The sequence below is a fragment of the Camelus dromedarius genome, chromosome 11 (assembly GCF_036321535.1).
Source record: "Camelus dromedarius isolate mCamDro1 chromosome 11, mCamDro1.pat, whole genome shotgun sequence".
NCBI classification, from domain to species: Eukaryota; Metazoa; Chordata; class Mammalia; order Artiodactyla; family Camelidae; genus Camelus; species Camelus dromedarius.
This window is the reverse complement of record NC_087446.1, coordinates 9,793,238-9,809,257: the sequence shown is the minus strand read 5'-3', so window position 1 is coordinate 9,809,257 and position 16,020 is coordinate 9,793,238. Positions and strand designations below refer to the sequence as shown.

General features: G+C 48.8%; 1 long non-coding RNA gene across 2 annotated transcripts in view; it reads left to right on the top strand.

Moving 5' to 3' along the window:
* Positions 1–79: 79 nt before the first annotated feature.
* LOC135322517 (uncharacterized) overlaps positions 80–16,020 on the top strand; it is a 58,028-nt gene continuing 42,087 nt past the window's right edge. The window contains exon 1 of one of the 2 annotated variants that reach the window (XR_010383113.1): positions 80–147. This is a non-coding gene — a long non-coding RNA (uncharacterized LOC135322517). Of the gene's footprint in view, positions 1,340–16,020 lie in introns of both variants that reach the window. The other variant, XR_010383112.1, reaches the window with a different exon arrangement.

The window sequence follows — 16,020 nt, the reverse complement described above, 5'->3', positions numbered from 1 at the left end:
GGGGCGTGGCCAACAGCCATTCCTCGCCAGACAATTCGTAGTGGTATCTGCTCTTCAAGCTAGTCCCGCTTGACTAATAGTTGCAGGAGCTGCCAATCGCCTCCACCTCCCGCGGGAAAGTTCAGGGAAAAGAAGCGCCAACGTCTGGTATGCAGAAGTGGTGATAGAAGAAGCCTTCTGATTGGCCAGAGGCTGGCTTAGACCATCTTCTGAAGGAATGGGGATTCGCCGTATCCTTCTGGAAGTGGGTTCGCCCACGAGTGGGAGGGTCGGGAGCGCGGGAGACTGGAGCGGCGCTTGCGCAGTAGACGAGGCTGCTGTTGCGGGAGCGGAGCTCCGAACCGGTTTGATATCGCGGAAGTTCTTGCGGTTCTCCCACTTTCCAGATTTCGGGGAGCGCTGCGTAAGGTCCATCAAGAAACCCAGTCCTTGGCCCGCATCTCGCAGGGAAATGATTTTTAAAGCCCAGGGTTGTTATGCACTTTAAAATGTAAAATATGAAAGTTATGTCTGTGAACAAAGGGAGACAAGTGAGCTTTGATGTGGGGGAGCGGTTGCTCTCAGGAATTTGAGGCTATACTTTCCTCTGGGTCCAGCCCCTCTTGTAAAATGGAGAACGTTATTACATCCCACACACTGAATGAAAGCGAGCATCCAGGACACTGCCTGTCCCACAGGGACGTCCGTATCAGTTCCGGGGAGGCTCCTCTTGCTCTGCCGTCAGGAATCCCAGAATGAAATCACTGCCATCTTCCTGACCTGGGCACGTCGCCTCAGCCCTGAGCCTGTTTCCTCACCTTTAAAAATGCACTAGTGAAACCCACCTCAGGGGGTTGTCCTGAGGCTAAAAAAGAAAGTCTGTAAGTGCCTGGTACATAGTAGGTGCTCAACAGTGAGGAATGGATGAATGAGAAGAGATTTAGTCGGACAGATTTGGTTTATCACCACTATCATAGGTTTGCCAGATGCATGCACTCTTGTTCTCACTCCTGTGGCCCCCTTGGGATGGCTTCCTGCTGAAAAGGACTCTCAGCCAAGATGTTTGCCCCTGGGATTTGCCATCACATGCCTTTGAGTTACCTGGAACTTCTCTCAGCTGCTCGGTATCTCACTGCGGCTGCCAGGCTTGTGCAGAGCAATGAACATGCACACACCTCTATGAATTGCTATGAATGCTTCAGCCTTGAATCGGGAATGAAATGATGCAAGTTGTCTGGAATTTTCTTTCCTCGGCAATCAGTCCTGGTGTGATGGTTAAGACCTGTCTCCTGCATTTCCCTTACCTACTCTTGCTCTCTGGAGGCATCATGCAAGTCTGTCTCAGACACCCCAGGCCTCGGTGAGTCAGAAAGCTTCTGCCTGGTCTTCCTGCCTTCCCCTCCAGACTATCCTGTTCACTGTGACCCCATTAGTCCCTTAAAGGACTTCTTGAGTGAGTCACCCTCCTGAGGCAGCTCCACGGAGCTGAGACACTAGGATACCTCTGGAGGTAGCTGCTGGGGCCTCAGTTTCCTCATCTGCCGGGGAATAATTGAGGGGTTGGGGGGAGGTTAATAATAGTGCCTACCTCTGTACCACGCCTGCTGTCTCCCTTTCCTTGCTGTTACTGTGTGTGATTTTGGGTAGCACCATTGTAAGAGCATTTTGGATCTTCCCAGAGAGGTGGTAAACACCATACAGTGAAATCTACCTGCCTCACTGCATCCCCAGGGCCTTCCACACAGTCTTGATGATGAAACGACAGCTGCGTGACTGAGAGTCGCTGGGTTTTAGGTGATCAGAGAGTTTGGGAGCCATGAGGGCCCTTGACAAACTCTAATTTAACTCCTCCCTGAGCAGCTGTTAACAGAGCTGCCATTTGCTCAGCACGTACTGAAGGCTGGCCTCATTCGAAGTGCTTTAGAGATTAATTAATTTCATATTCATGTTCATGTTTGATATTCACAATAATCCCTGTGAGGCTTGTCTCATCCTTGTTTGATGAACGGGGAAGCGGAGGCCCAAATGAGGTGAATCCAAATGCCCAAGGTTACAAAGGCTAGTGAATGACAGAGCTGGGAATTGAACACAGGCAGACTATCAACCCCCTGGCCCCTACAGGGACCTCTCCTGCCTCTGACTCCTCTCACACTTCCTCCCAGCTTAGAGGGTAAATATTTATTGAGTTCCTTGCAGTAATAGCTCTCGCTGATTGAGCATTATATATGCCAGGCATGTGCTAAACACGTCCTCTTTCATGTTGGAGGCAACGACTCTGGGAAGGGGAAACTATCCTTACTTCAGTGTCACAGGTGAGGAAACTGAGGCCCACGGGGTGACCGAGCTCATGCCACAAGCCAGCTAGAATCAGAACCAACCTCAGGTCTCCTGCTCTTGGGACTGGCGTTTTTTTCCATTGCTTGATGCAGTCTTTCCAGTTTCATTAATAAGCTTTTCTCGAGTGCCTACCCTAGGCCAGGCAGTGTGCTGGTTGCTGGGGCCATGAAGGGATAGAGACCCCGGCAGCCCTGGCCGATCATGGCCTTATGGGAATACTGGCCCAGTGCTGCAGGACCCTGCGTTTTGTAGAGGAGCTAGGAATCTGGATTTTTTTTTTTTTCTGTGAATTCCCCTGACTCTCAAATGTTGGCAATGAACTTAAATTTAAAACACTGCAGTTTGCAGTTGAAAACCTCTGTTGACCCTGGAGCTTGGTTCACCCTGGGGCTTGCCTGCTTGTGACATTTAGTCAAGAAAGAGACAAATGTGTGCACAAATCCTATGACATGAGTGGATACAGGACCCCGAGGAGCACCCCTAACCCTGGAGAGGTGGAGGGGAGTTAGGAAGGATATTCTGGAAAGAGAGCCTGGAAGAATGGGTAGGAATTGATGAGGTGGACACAGGGGAAAGGAATTCCTGAGCAGATGGAACATCACGTACGTAGGCATGGAGCTGAGCATTTGGAGAATGGCAGGTGACACTCTGCTTAGGTGTGAATGGAAGATACTAAGAGATAGGTCTGACCCAGGCATTTGCTTGAAGCCAAACATACAGCAGAATGGCAAAAGAAAGTGAGGTAAGGCCCAGCATAGAACCTTCTTTGAGGAATTTATTCAGCAAATATTTTATGAGCACTGCTTCCTAAGCACCAGGCACAGAGCCATCCTGGTGGCTGTTCTCAGGGTGCATCTGGCCCAGTGGGGAGGCAGATAATCAAGCAGTGATTACCTGTGACTGCTCGTGGTACTTGTCAAATAGGAAAGGACTAGTTGCATTAAGAAAAAATATTCTACACTGTGGTCCCTGCATCAGCAGGATCAGCATCACACAGTGACTTGTTAGAAATGCACACTCCCAGGCCCTGCCCCAGACCATCTGGACCCTGGGGGTGGGACCCAGGCTCTGGGGTTTCATGAGCCTTTCTGGTGATTTTTGATGCATGCTTGTGTTTGGGAACCACTACTCTTAGGTTACCCCAGGACCCACTGTTACCCACTTTCTCTGGTTGCTTTACTGTTTCTCAAACTCCCCAAGACCCTTCCTGCCCCAGGGCCTTTGCACTGACTCTTCTCACCTTGGCTGCATGACTCTCTCTCTTTCACGACCTTCAACTCTTTGTTCAAATGTCATCTTCTTGGAGAGGCCCTCCCAAGCACCCAGTTGAAGGAATCGCCCCCAATCTGTCAGACTCAATCTCCTTGTCTTACCTTACTTTTTTCAGAGCACTTACCACTACCTGATATTATTTTTCCATTTTTACTTGTTTGTATAGTATCTGCTCCCTCCACTAGAAAGTAAGCTTCATGAGAACAGGGACTTGGTCTCTTTTGTCCTCCTAGCATCTGGGACAGTGCCCAGCGTGGTTAGATACTCAGGAAATATTTTTGAATGAACTGATGAATCTCATAGATGGTTTACCCTTCTGATCATTCATTCATTCATTCAATAAGCATGGATTCCGGAGCACCAATTCCTGTGCAGGTAATGGGCTTATTGTTGGAAGGGATACTATGGCCATTTGGACAGGGACAGCCTGATGCCTGGGTCCCCCCAACCCCACCTCCACCTGCCCCGCATCACACGGCCAGATCCAGACCTGTGGACCCTCCAGAACCTCCAGACCTGTGGGCTCCATGGAGAAGGAGGGGTTAACAGTGCTGCTTCTCAAAGCCACGTTCTGGGCTGTTTGGGCTGATTTGGAATCGAGGGCTTTGGGTGAGAAGGAGGCGGAGAGGCAGCTACTGACAAGTTGTTCCCAGGGAATGTTCAATCATCCTGGGGTTGAATGCTTCCCGACAGCCCTGACAAGCTGCGTGTGTCTGAGCCACGGCTCAGTACCAGGAACAGCCGCTATATTCCACGCACGGTGCCTGGGCCGATCAATCGTGCCCGCTGCAGGGTGCGAGTCCCTCCGCCGTGGTTCCAGGGGGTTCTGCTCCGCCTGGGCTGCTCCTCAGAGCCCCACACTTGTAGAGTGTATTAGCAGGATTGTTGGATGCAAAACAATCCCTTTGGGTACATAAGAGGCTTTAGGAGAAATTAGTGGGGAAAGGCCTCTGGAGAGTTATCTGGCATGAATCCTCATGAATACCTTTCATACGTTAAAGCAGATTTGCTGTAATGCCCTCATGTCAGAGGGCAATGCAAAAGAGGGCTGATAGATTTGTAGGAATTTCATGTATTTAGATCGGGGTTTCTCCACCTTGGCACTATTGACGTTTTGGATTGGCTGATTTTCTGTTGTAGGGGGCTGTCCTGTGCATTATAGGATGTTTGGCAGCATCTCTGACCTCTGCCCAGTAGAGGCCAGAATCATCTCCCTCTTTGTGACAACCCAGAATGCCTCCAGATATTGCCAAGTGTCCCCAGGGGGCAAAATTATCCTTGAATGAGGACCACTGATGTATGAACTCAACGTGTAGGGAATATTGATTTTAAAATTGAAATCTGCAAGGACCAGAACTCAGACCATCTAGGGGTGAATCCTGCTTTGCCTCTTAAGTTGTGTTTCCTCACTCCTGTACCTGTGGGTGCCACGAGGATCAGTGGAGTCAACACACCACGAGGAAGGAGTCTAGACCTGTGCCTGACAGGCTGTCAGACTCAGGAAACAACTCCTATTAACAGCCATTGGGATGCTGATAAATCCCCCTAGGGTGATCTATAATGCAGTGGTGGTGGCTGTTTTACAGTTCCCTATAATGCACTCTGTCTCATCTGCCTTCTGGTACACTGCCTTCTCATGGTAATGACCTTTGCTGTTCAGCTTTCCACTGTTCACGTGGGCCTGGTTGTTTACGCCTCTGCTGATGAGTGTTTGGCGGTGGCCATCTCGATAAAGGGCAGAGGAAATGTGACTGACTCACCTTCTGTGCGCCGGGAATGCAAAGTGGAACCCTGAGCAGTGGCCTGGGAATTGCACAGGGGCTGCGATATCCTGATTCTGTCAGCAGGGGGCAGCAGCAGCTGGGAAAATGCCTGCTGCGGCAGGAGGGAGCCAAGGGCTGCCTTCGCTGTTTTGATTTACTTCGCTGCTGTGTATGTTTAAAGCTGAGCAAATCATCCCCGTAGAACCACCGAGGTTTCCTTTAGCAGCCCATGGTAGCTCATCTGCGGGAGCCCGGAGTTGCTTTTCTAGAACATTCTACGTTTAGTTTGTCTGTCCATTTCCGGATAGCTCAGTCTGAACCTAGGCCAAGTTGTGCTAGTGGCACTGTTAAATTGGTTCTTGTTGCTCTAAGTGTCTTTCCCCTTTTGCTCACCACCCCCCATCCTGCCCCTTATCCGAGTAACACAATGCCCTTCTCAGCACCCCAAGCAACTGCACCCTATGCTCAGGCCCCATCTTACCTCATTCCCCTCCCCTCCTCAGAGAAACTCAGCAGTCCGGTGTCTCATTCTCACACAATTTCGCTGAATCAACTCTTGACCCGCTCCACTGCATTTTCCACCCGGCAGCCAAGGTCATCTTTAAAATGTTAAATTTTGAATAGACAGTCTCTTTCTAAGTTTAAAATGTAAAAGACAGAAAAGAGTACACAGAAAACATTTCCTCCCGCCCTTGACCACAGGTCTGCTGTCCCCATCCCCATGGGCTACCATTCTTTTTTTTTTTTTTTTGAAGTATAGTTGATTTACAGTGTTGTGTTAGTTTCTGGTGTACAGCATAGTGATTCAGTTATATATATATATATATTCTTTTCCATTATAGGTTATTACAAGCTATTGAATATAGTTTCCTGTGCTGTACAGTAGGACCTTTTTGTTTATCTAGTTTATTTATAGTAGTTTGTATCTGCTAATCCCAAACTCCCAATTTATCCCTTCCCCGCCTTTCCCCTTTGGTAACCATAAGTTTGTTTTCTATGTCTGTGAGTCTCTTTCTGTTTTGCAAATAAGTTAAATAGTGTCATTTTTTAGATTCCACATATAGGTGATCATATGATATTTGTCTTTCTCTATCTGACTGACTTCATTTAGTATGATCATCTCTAGGTCCATCCATGTTGCTGCAAATGGCATTATTTCATTCTTTTTTATGGCTGAGTAGTATTCCGTTGTGTATATGCCACATCTTCTTTATCCAGTCATCTGTCGATGGATGTTTAGGTTGTTTCCATGTCTTGGCTTTTGTAAATAGTGTTGCTATGAACAGTGGGGTGCATGTATCTTTTCGAATTAGAGTTTTCTTTGGATATATGCCCAAGAGTGGGATTGCTGGATCACAGGAGTTTTTTAAGGAATCTCCATACTGTTCGGGAGCTACCATTCTTAACAGTTCCTCGTATACACTTTCAGAGGTATTTTATATGCAATGCAGCAAATACGCATGAACACTTTCTTACCCTTTCTCCCCCCCTTTCCCCCACAAATAGAAGCTGTAACACACACTCTTCTGCACTTCTCTTTCTTCCGTCTAACAATATACTTTGGAGAGATTCCATGTCAGTTCCCACAGTGCCCCTTGTTCTCTCGCTCTCTCTCTTTTTTTTAACGGCTGTGTCCTCTTCAGTTGCAGAGAGTGGTCTTCTAAATCTTGTCATATTACCACTGTAACCTCCTCAAAGTCTTCCAACTGCCCTGGGAGATCAAGTCTGCTTGCCCCAAAGAGCTGTCAAGCCTGGTGAGCAGGTCACTGCCTGTCTCCAGTTTCATCTCACTTTCTGTGCCCTGGGCAGCCTGGCTTTCTCCATCCTCAAACTTGACCTGCTTCTCCTGCCCCAGGGCCTTTGCCCCTGCTGCCCCCTCCTAATCTTGTTTACTCCTAAGTGCTTTTCTCAGCTCAAACATCACTTGCTCTGAGTGCCCTGTACATTCCATAATAGCAGTGACCGTCAGTCACTGTAGCACAATGATTAAGTCCTAGGCTCTAAGGCCACACTCCTGTGGTTCAGATCCCCAGCTCAGCCACTCTGTAGCTGGGTGTCCTTGGGCAGTTGTCACACCTGTCTGCCAAGTGGAATGGGAACAATAGATCCTTTGTCCTGGGCTTCTGTGGTGAGGATTCAACGACTGGATGAACAGGCACAGAGCTTCGCCTGCATGACCATGGGGATTGGGGCACATCTCTTTCACCAGCTTCGTGCAAACACCGAGGACAGGGGCTGTATCCTTTTTTAGCAGGCGTCAGAACCCAATGCCTGGTGTAGAGTAGGAATTTTAGAAATATGGGTCAAAGACACTAGGCATATTTACACATTATTAGGAATCTCTGGAGGAGTCATTGTCTTAACCTACTCATTTTTAAACCGTGGCTCTTGTGATGCTGGTTAATAATAACGGTCAACAGTAGTTGACTCTGGTGTCAGGCTCATCCTTAGATTATTTCCTCTCATCCTCACAACAATCTTGACAGGTAGGTAGCATCGTTCTCCCTATTTTCCAGGTGAGGAAACTGAGGCACAGAGAGGTTAAGCAACTTGCTAGAGGTGACACATGAGCAGAGATAGGAGTCAAACCCAGGAAGCCTTCTAGGAAATAATAAATGTTTGAAAAACATTGTCTTAACTCAGAGACGGTTGTCTCTGTGTCTGAGAGTGGGCTGTGCACAGGAGCACCTTTTCATCCATCTCTGCCTGTTTCAATTCTAGGCAGGTTTTGAGACTCGTCTCTGATACCCCCTCCTTCCTCCAACCCAGCAGCCCATGTCCTGTCTACTTCTGGACCCTTGGCGAGGAGAGGTGGCCAGTCTCTCCGCCTGGGTTCGGTCCCCCTGCTGTCCCCTCCGGGCCCTGCCCCAGTAGTTATTCCCTGGGCCTTCCATTTCCTCCGCCCTCTTGCCCCCACCCACTACACTGCCCAAATTGTTCTCAGTGCTGAGTTGGCAGGGCCGGCCCCTCCTCTCTCCTGGCCCTCTCTCTGTCATGTTCAGTGACGCCCCTTCTCCTGGTTCTCCATCTGCCCCCCCGACCATCTTTCTCCAGTGCATTGGAGATGCTCCCTGCAGCGAAGTAACGACCCTCAGGGCTGTCGGCCTGCCCTCCAGGCACTCCACGCTGAGTGCACTCAGGCTTCCGCTTAACTTCCTCCACAGGCCACTTGACAAGGCTGGATCTGAAATAATCCAATTCCTTGCCCCTTCACTCTCGACATCACCTGTTGCCTCAGACATGCTTTGCAAACTGTAAAGTGCTGGACAAAGTTAAGGGCTGTCACTCTTAACTGTGATTGGCTCCCTTCTTAGGTCGGTTCCCAGCCTCCTGCTCCAAGTATTCTTGAGGCATGTCGTCAGCACCCGAACATGGCATCTGTGTGTTGGCATCTGGCAGCCTTCAAACAGGCTGGGAATACCCAACAGCCGTTCAGAACGCAGAGTCGAGGGCCCTTTTCCAGATGGAACCACGGAGATGAGCACAGGCTGGCGAGCGTGTTGCCTCCAGGCCCACCCGCCAAGCTGGTTGCTGTAAACAGGTGGGAACGCCTGGAGACGCAGGCATGTCTCGCTTCAGAAAAGGGAGATGGTGGGACCCAAGCCACCCTCTGGACTTATCACAATGTGGCAGGGCTATGTGCCCGATGGTGCCAGAGGCCCAGAGAGATGGACTTTTAAGTCACCAGATCTGGGTTCTGAGTCTGACTCTCAACAAAACGATGGCTCTGGTCCACCCTCTCAGTGAGACGACCCTCAGTTTCCCCACAGAGAGTTCTAACATCTTGCTTGTTGGGGAACATCTTAAAGATCTCATGAGGAAAAAGCGAAACAGTTTTGGGATGTGTGCGGTGAAGACTAGATACCAAGTCATGTGACGTCATCCCTCAAAGGGCTGGCACATCACCACTGTCATAGCTCTATCCTGTTCTCTCAAAGTTTAACAGCTGGCACGTCCATTTTCCAGAGGTGGAAACAGAGGCTCAGTCAGATGATTTGAAAGATGCTCCCGACACCGCATGGCTAGTGAGAAGGGAGAGTGGAATTAGAATTCATAACTGCTCTCTCCAAATCCAGCTCCACTGCTTACTCGCTGGGGGAACTTGGGAGGCCTCATGAGCTCGCATAAGCCTCTGTGTCATCATCCGTAGAATGGGACCAAGGACCTACCTCAGAGAGCTGTGAGGATTAAACAGGATAATGCATGTAAAACACTTGATGTAGCCAGAGTAAACACCCAGCAAATACTGGCGGTTATCACCACTCTAGGACATGCTGTGACTAATGAATCAATGAATGAGTGAATGAATGACTTAAATATACTTCTGCCATCTGCTGGGGCATAGAAAGCTTTCCTTGTAAGAAACCCAAGAAATGAAAGCAATTTCCTTTAAATGGAAATAAACACCGTAGATTGAAGCAGTTTATGGTGGCAGAAGAATTGGCCCTCACTTCCTCTGTGTCATTCACATTCTCAAAGGATCTCTCCCAAAGCAGAGAAAGGGCCGGCCCCCGAGTGCAGACCATCTGCGACCATCTCCCTGGCAATGCTGACAAGGTGGCGTTTTGTGATGAGGATGCAAGAAATCTTCCAATAACTGACCCTCGGCTCCAGCAAAAAGCTTTGAATTTTGCAAAACTGCTGGGGCGTAGCAATTTCTCATCTGGCGCTGGCTCACCCGGCAAGTTTCCCAGCCATCCCAGACTGGTCTCTGAAGCACTCAGCCGAACTGATTGCCCTCTGCTCATTTCTTGAGAGTTAACAGATGTGAGCATTGGAGGAGAGGGTGACAAGTGGCCTGGGACCTGGAGGAGCTGGAGTAGTAGAGGAGGGGGCCGGCTTCTGGCTGGAGCACATCCAAGTCTGCACCACGGGCCCCGCAGTCAATATACAAAACATTACGATGTTCAAGGGCCACCACCGTCAGAGGGATTTCCACTCTGCTGCTTCCCTGCTGCATCCTGCTCTCAGCTGCAGACACCTAGCTACTTTTTCATTTGTGTCCCTAAGTATGTGATGCACATCAGTGCTGATGTGGGCAGAGGAGGGTAGTAAGTCCAAGCTTGGGCTCTGGGGTCAGATAAACCAGGGATCAGCCCAACTCCAACAATGTCTTGTTTTGCGGTTCGCCCGGTAGCAGACCGTGACCAAGGACTTGAGCACAATGTTTTCCTGTGAGCTGATTCCTGGAGGTACCACTCAGAGGGGTGGGGGGAATATGAGAGGGAGGGGAGAGGAACCCGGAGGGCACCCCACTAAGCTAACTGCCACTGTGGGCAGCTCAGCCCCGCTGGGAACTCCAGGAGACTGCGTGGAGCCTGGCTGGAGTCACTCCAGCTCAGCTAAGGAAGCTGGCGAGTTCCTACCCGACCCACCATCCGGCACCGGTCAAGGGCTGCGCAGCTGTCACCCTCGGCACATCCGCCCTGCCCTGTGTGGGGGCTGGTGTCCACAGCCGGGAACAAAAACCTGGGACAGCGCGTCTTGGGTCTTCAGGGTGAGGGCTGGGGGCACCGCTGTAACTGTGTGACCACGCCCCCCACGGTCATTTACCCCATCTCTGCCTCAGTCTCCTGATCTGTTAAAAAGGGATAATACTGACCACCCGGGCTTGGCGCCAGCCTTCGGGGCAGGAGGTGCAACCCACGCAGCAGGGCGAGTGCTCAGCAGAGTTGCCACCATTACTATAGTTTGTCCCCCGTGTTTCTGGAAAGCCCTTCTCCTTTTTCTTAACCAAAGAACTCCTATCTGTCCTTCGAATGCCCAGCTTAGATGTCACATCTTCTACGACACCTACTTTTCTATACCTGTTAGTGTCCCAGGGCTGCCATAACAAACGACCACAAACTCGGCAACTTCAAATGACAGGAATTTATTCTCTCACAGTCCCGGAGGCCAGCAGCCTGACGTCAAGGTGTGAGCAGGGCTGTGACCCCTCCAAAGGCTCCGGGGAGAATCCTTCCTTCCTTTTTCAGCTTCTGGTGGATGCTGGCATCCTTGGCTGCATGCCTGCCTCTGCTGCCTTCATCTACACGTGAGCCTCTTCCCTGTGTATCCTCTCCTTGCCTGTCTCTTATAATGACACCTGTCATTGGGTTTAGAGCCCACACTAATCCAAGAAGATCTCATCTCGAGATCCTTAACTTAATGACATCTGCAAAGACCTTTAATCCAAATAAGGTCACATTCAGAGGTTGCAAGTGGACATTCAACCCACTATGCTACATTTTGTCAATTTTCTTTAATTATGGTTGCATTGGTTCGAATTACATCTGTAGCATGTACTCACCACAGCAACTTAACCAAATAGGGGTTTATTTTCCTCCGGTCATGAATACTCTCAAGGCTGGCAGCTTCCAGGCTGGTACGATGGCTTCAAGGAGCCAGCAGGGACAAGACTCCTAGCTTTCTGATGGTACCGTCTCCAGCTGGGTCTTGAATCCTCATGGTTCTAAGAAGGCAGCTCCATCCTTGGACCCAAGGCTGCAAGACAGGGTGAAGGAGGAACGCAAAGGCCAAAAGATTAAGGGCATCTGCTTCTCCAGAAGCTTCCCTGTAAGCCCCACCCAGGGGTGTGTGTTCACATCTCCTAGACCAAGACTGTGTCCCCGGATCAGTTGAGTACCTTTCTCAGGGTACATTGCTGTCCTGCGCCAGCCATGGGATTGTGACAGAAAGAAAGAGGTGAGAATTAGTGATATGTAGGCAATTAGAATGAGTAGGCAAATTATAATACATAATATAATTTTTATACATTATGTATAAATAGAATGTCACCTGTAAAGAATTGAAATTCACATCACAGCTCTTCCCCCGTGTTGTTATGTAGAGTATCCACAACGTCTAGTTTGAAGGACACACCAGAGTGTATTTGTGGATGACCCATAACTTTTCTCAACCTCGTCCCTCCTGGTGTGGCAGCAGCCCCCTTTCTGGACACCAGGGCCTGGCCCCGAGGGAGAGGGGGGCCAGGATGCGGGCATTCAGGTGAGCCCAGCGGAGCGGCGCCAGGCGTAGCAGGAGCAGCAGCTGGCGGCGGTGCTGTTAGTAGGAGTCAGCGGTGGGGCCAGGAGGTGGTGAGCGCAGCAAAGGGACAATGGAAACCCGCAGGAGGGGCAGTAAATGAACCTGGTGACATCAGCACGTCAGAGCCTTCCTGAGGTGGCATTCTGAACACTGAGTCTGGTCGGGAGTGAGACTATAAAAAGAACAACCTGGAAACTTCTCTGTCTCTCTAGGATGTGGCACCCTCTTTGGATCCGTCCATGTGACATCTGTGCTCAAGAAGTATCTGGTGGATGATTGATTCGGTAGGGTAGCAAGCAGCCAGCAGGCAGTTAAGCAGATTTTTAATGGCCTGTAAGTAGGCTCAGATCACAGCATCTCAGAGTTAGAAGGAACACACTGTCTAGGGAAGCTTCCTGCTGATGCATGGGTTCTTTCAGCAAGTTCCCTCGTCTCCACTTGCATGTGTCTCATGACAGGATGCTCACTGCCTCACAGGACAGCCTGCCTTACTGCCTAGCAGCTTAAAGTGTAGACAGGGCTTCCTGAGGTGCAGTCAAGAGCTGTTGCCTTGGAAATCCCCCCAGCTGGTCCTGATTTGGTGCCTGCAGAGTCACACAAAATAAGCCCGATTCTTTTCCAGGCTACAGCCCCTGCCTTTAATTATGGAAAGGCTTAACATCCTCCATATGTTGATGCTTTGCTTTCTTTTTCATTTATGAATGTTTTTCCTTGTTTTATGTTTATTTCCTCCACAAAGATGTATAAAGCACCTCCTTTGTGCCAGGGATTCTGTGAGGTTCTGGGGTCACAAGGGTGAATGAGAGAACCATGATGCCAGTTCTTAGGAAACGGAAAAACCAAATGGGTCAGATAGGTTATGATGATGATGGTGATGATGACGATGATGATTTTGGTGAAATCCACATGGCATGCGATGATACATAGTGCATTCACAGTCTTGTGCAGTCACCACCTCTCTCTAGTTTCAGAACTTTTTCATCACCCCGAAAGAACACCCCATACCCATTAAGTGATTAATCCCCATTTCCCTTTTCCATCCATCTCCTGGCAACCTCAAATCTGCTTTCTATCTCTATGGATTTCCCTATTCTGGTTCTTTCATATAAAAGGACATTTTGTGTCTGGATTCTTTCACTTAGTATAATGTTTTCAAGGTTCATCCAAGTTGTAGCATGTGTCTGTACTCTATTCTTTTTTATGGCTGAATAGTATTCCACCATATGGATATACACACTTTGATTATCTGTTCATCCAGTGATGGACATTTGGGTTGTTTTCACCTTTTGACTATTGAAGAATGCTGTTATAAACATTTATTTACAAGTTTCTGTGTGGACCCGTTGTCAATTCTCTTGGATATGTATCTAAGCTGGATTTCAGGAGCACGTAGAAATTCTATATTTAAGTTTTTGAAGACCTACCAAACTGTTTTCCACAGTGACTGCACCATTTTATGCTCTCAGCAGCAATCCATGATGGTACCAATTTCTCCACATCCCTCCAAATAATTCTTATCTTCATTTTTAAAAATTACAGCCATCCTAGTGCATGTGAAGTGGGATCTCACTGTGGTTTTGGTTTTCTTCTCTAACGACCACTGATGTGGAACACCTTTTCCTGTACTTGTTGGCCATTTGTATCTATTATCTGGAGAGAAGTCTGTTCAAGTCATTTGCCTATTTTTAAATTGGTTCGTGTGATGCTTGATTTTATGTGTCATCTCAACTGGGCCATAGGATGCCCAGATGTTTGGTCAAACATTATTCTGGATGTGCCTTTGAGGGCATTTTCGGATGAGCATGACATTTAAATTGGTTGACTGAGTAAAGCAGATTGTCTTCCCTAATGTGGGTGGGCCACATCCAATCAGTTGAAGGCCTGGATAGAACAAACAGGCTGGCCTTCTCATGCAAGAGAATTCTTCAGCCTGACTGCCTTTGAACTGGAACACTGGCTTTTTTCTTGCCTTCAGATTGACTGGAACTACACCATTGGCTCTTTTGGGTCTCCAGCTTGTCTATTAACCCTGCAGATCTTGGAACTTATTAGCCTGCATAATTGCATGACCCAATTTTTTCTAGTAAGTTATATATATAAATTATATTTTATATAATATGGAGATATATGCATATATAGAGAGGTATCTCCAGTTGATTCTGTTTCTCTGGACTACATCAGGTTGTTTGTGTTTTTTTGTTGTTGAATTGTAAGACTTCTTTATATATTCATGACACGAAACCCTCACCAGATATAGGAGTTGCAAATATCTCCTTCCCGTCAGGAAGATGGATTATGAAATGGATTAGGTGTGGATGGAAGCACAAAGCTGGAGTCCCTCTGAATGGAAATTCCATGAGCACAGGCCTCATCTGGTTTATTTATTGTAGGATCCCCCTCCTCCCCACTGTGCCTGCACATAGTAGATGCTCAGTAAAGGGTGAAAATGAGTGAAAATAAGTGAAAATGAGCAAGTAAACTTAAGCGTTCAGGAGGAGCAGAGAAGGCTTTCCAGAGGCAGCCTCATGTGGCTGAGGATTGAAGCTTTCATAGGACTTAGCCAGGCAGGGAAGAAACAGTGGTCCAGGCTGAAGGCGTGGCCTGTGGGAAGGCCCAGAGGAGAGAAAGGACTTGGCAATTTCGAGGAATGGAGCATCCTGTCTAGCTGGAGCACAGAATGTGGGGATAACTGCAGGGTTGGAAGATTGAGTTGCGGCGGGTGGGGATAGAAGAGTGCTGGCAAGGCAGTGAGAGAGGAGAATGGTGAGGTTGGAAGGGGTCAGACACAAAGGGCTTTGTAGGCTGTTAAGGAGTTTGAGGACCTCTGAGAAAGAGAGAGGAAGCTCAAAGCAGTGAAGTGTTAATGAATGGCTGGAAGCCATAGGAAGTCATCTCCTGCAGAAGATGCAGGGGAAGCAGGAGGAGAACATGGGCTCTGGCTCTGGATCCCGGCTCCTCGTGGTTTGAATCTTGGTTCTGTCCCCCATCAGGTGAAGACTAGGGTCAAGCAAATGGGGCTTGACATCTCAGCCAAGATACTTACCCTCCATTTCCTCATCTACAAAATAGGGATAATGAGGATACCCTGGTTTGAGTGCCACCACGCATAGGGCAGCCTGCCCTTGGCCCTTGGGAGCCTCAAATCTGATCCCCATCAAGCCCCAGATGCAGACAGACCCTCTACCCCTTCCCTGAGAAGGTGCAGGAAAAGTGGAAACAGGTAATTCAGCTGAGGGCCCATTGGGATGCGGTTTGGGGTCCAGGCTGGCCGCTCAGGCCCTTCTCTGGCTGGACCGATGGAGGAAGAGGCAAGGTAGGCAGAGAGTATCCCACTCCGAACCGCCGCCCACAAACGGCCTCCTGATTCCTATATAAGGCTGAATGTCAGATTCACCCAGTTCGAATCTTCCCCGGCTAATGTCCCTGCAGGGGCCCTGGGGGCATTTTTACTGTGAGAGGCTGAGCCAGAAGGAGACTGAATGCTCTGGGAAGAATTCTCGAAATTACTATGATGACTCAGGGGAATGCTTCTGAAGTGCTTGGCTGTGTCGGGCACAGTAATCATTCAAAAAATTATTTGTTGAGTAGATGAATAAATGTTTTCAACATCCATTTTTCTATCTTCATTTTTATTAGCTGTGGT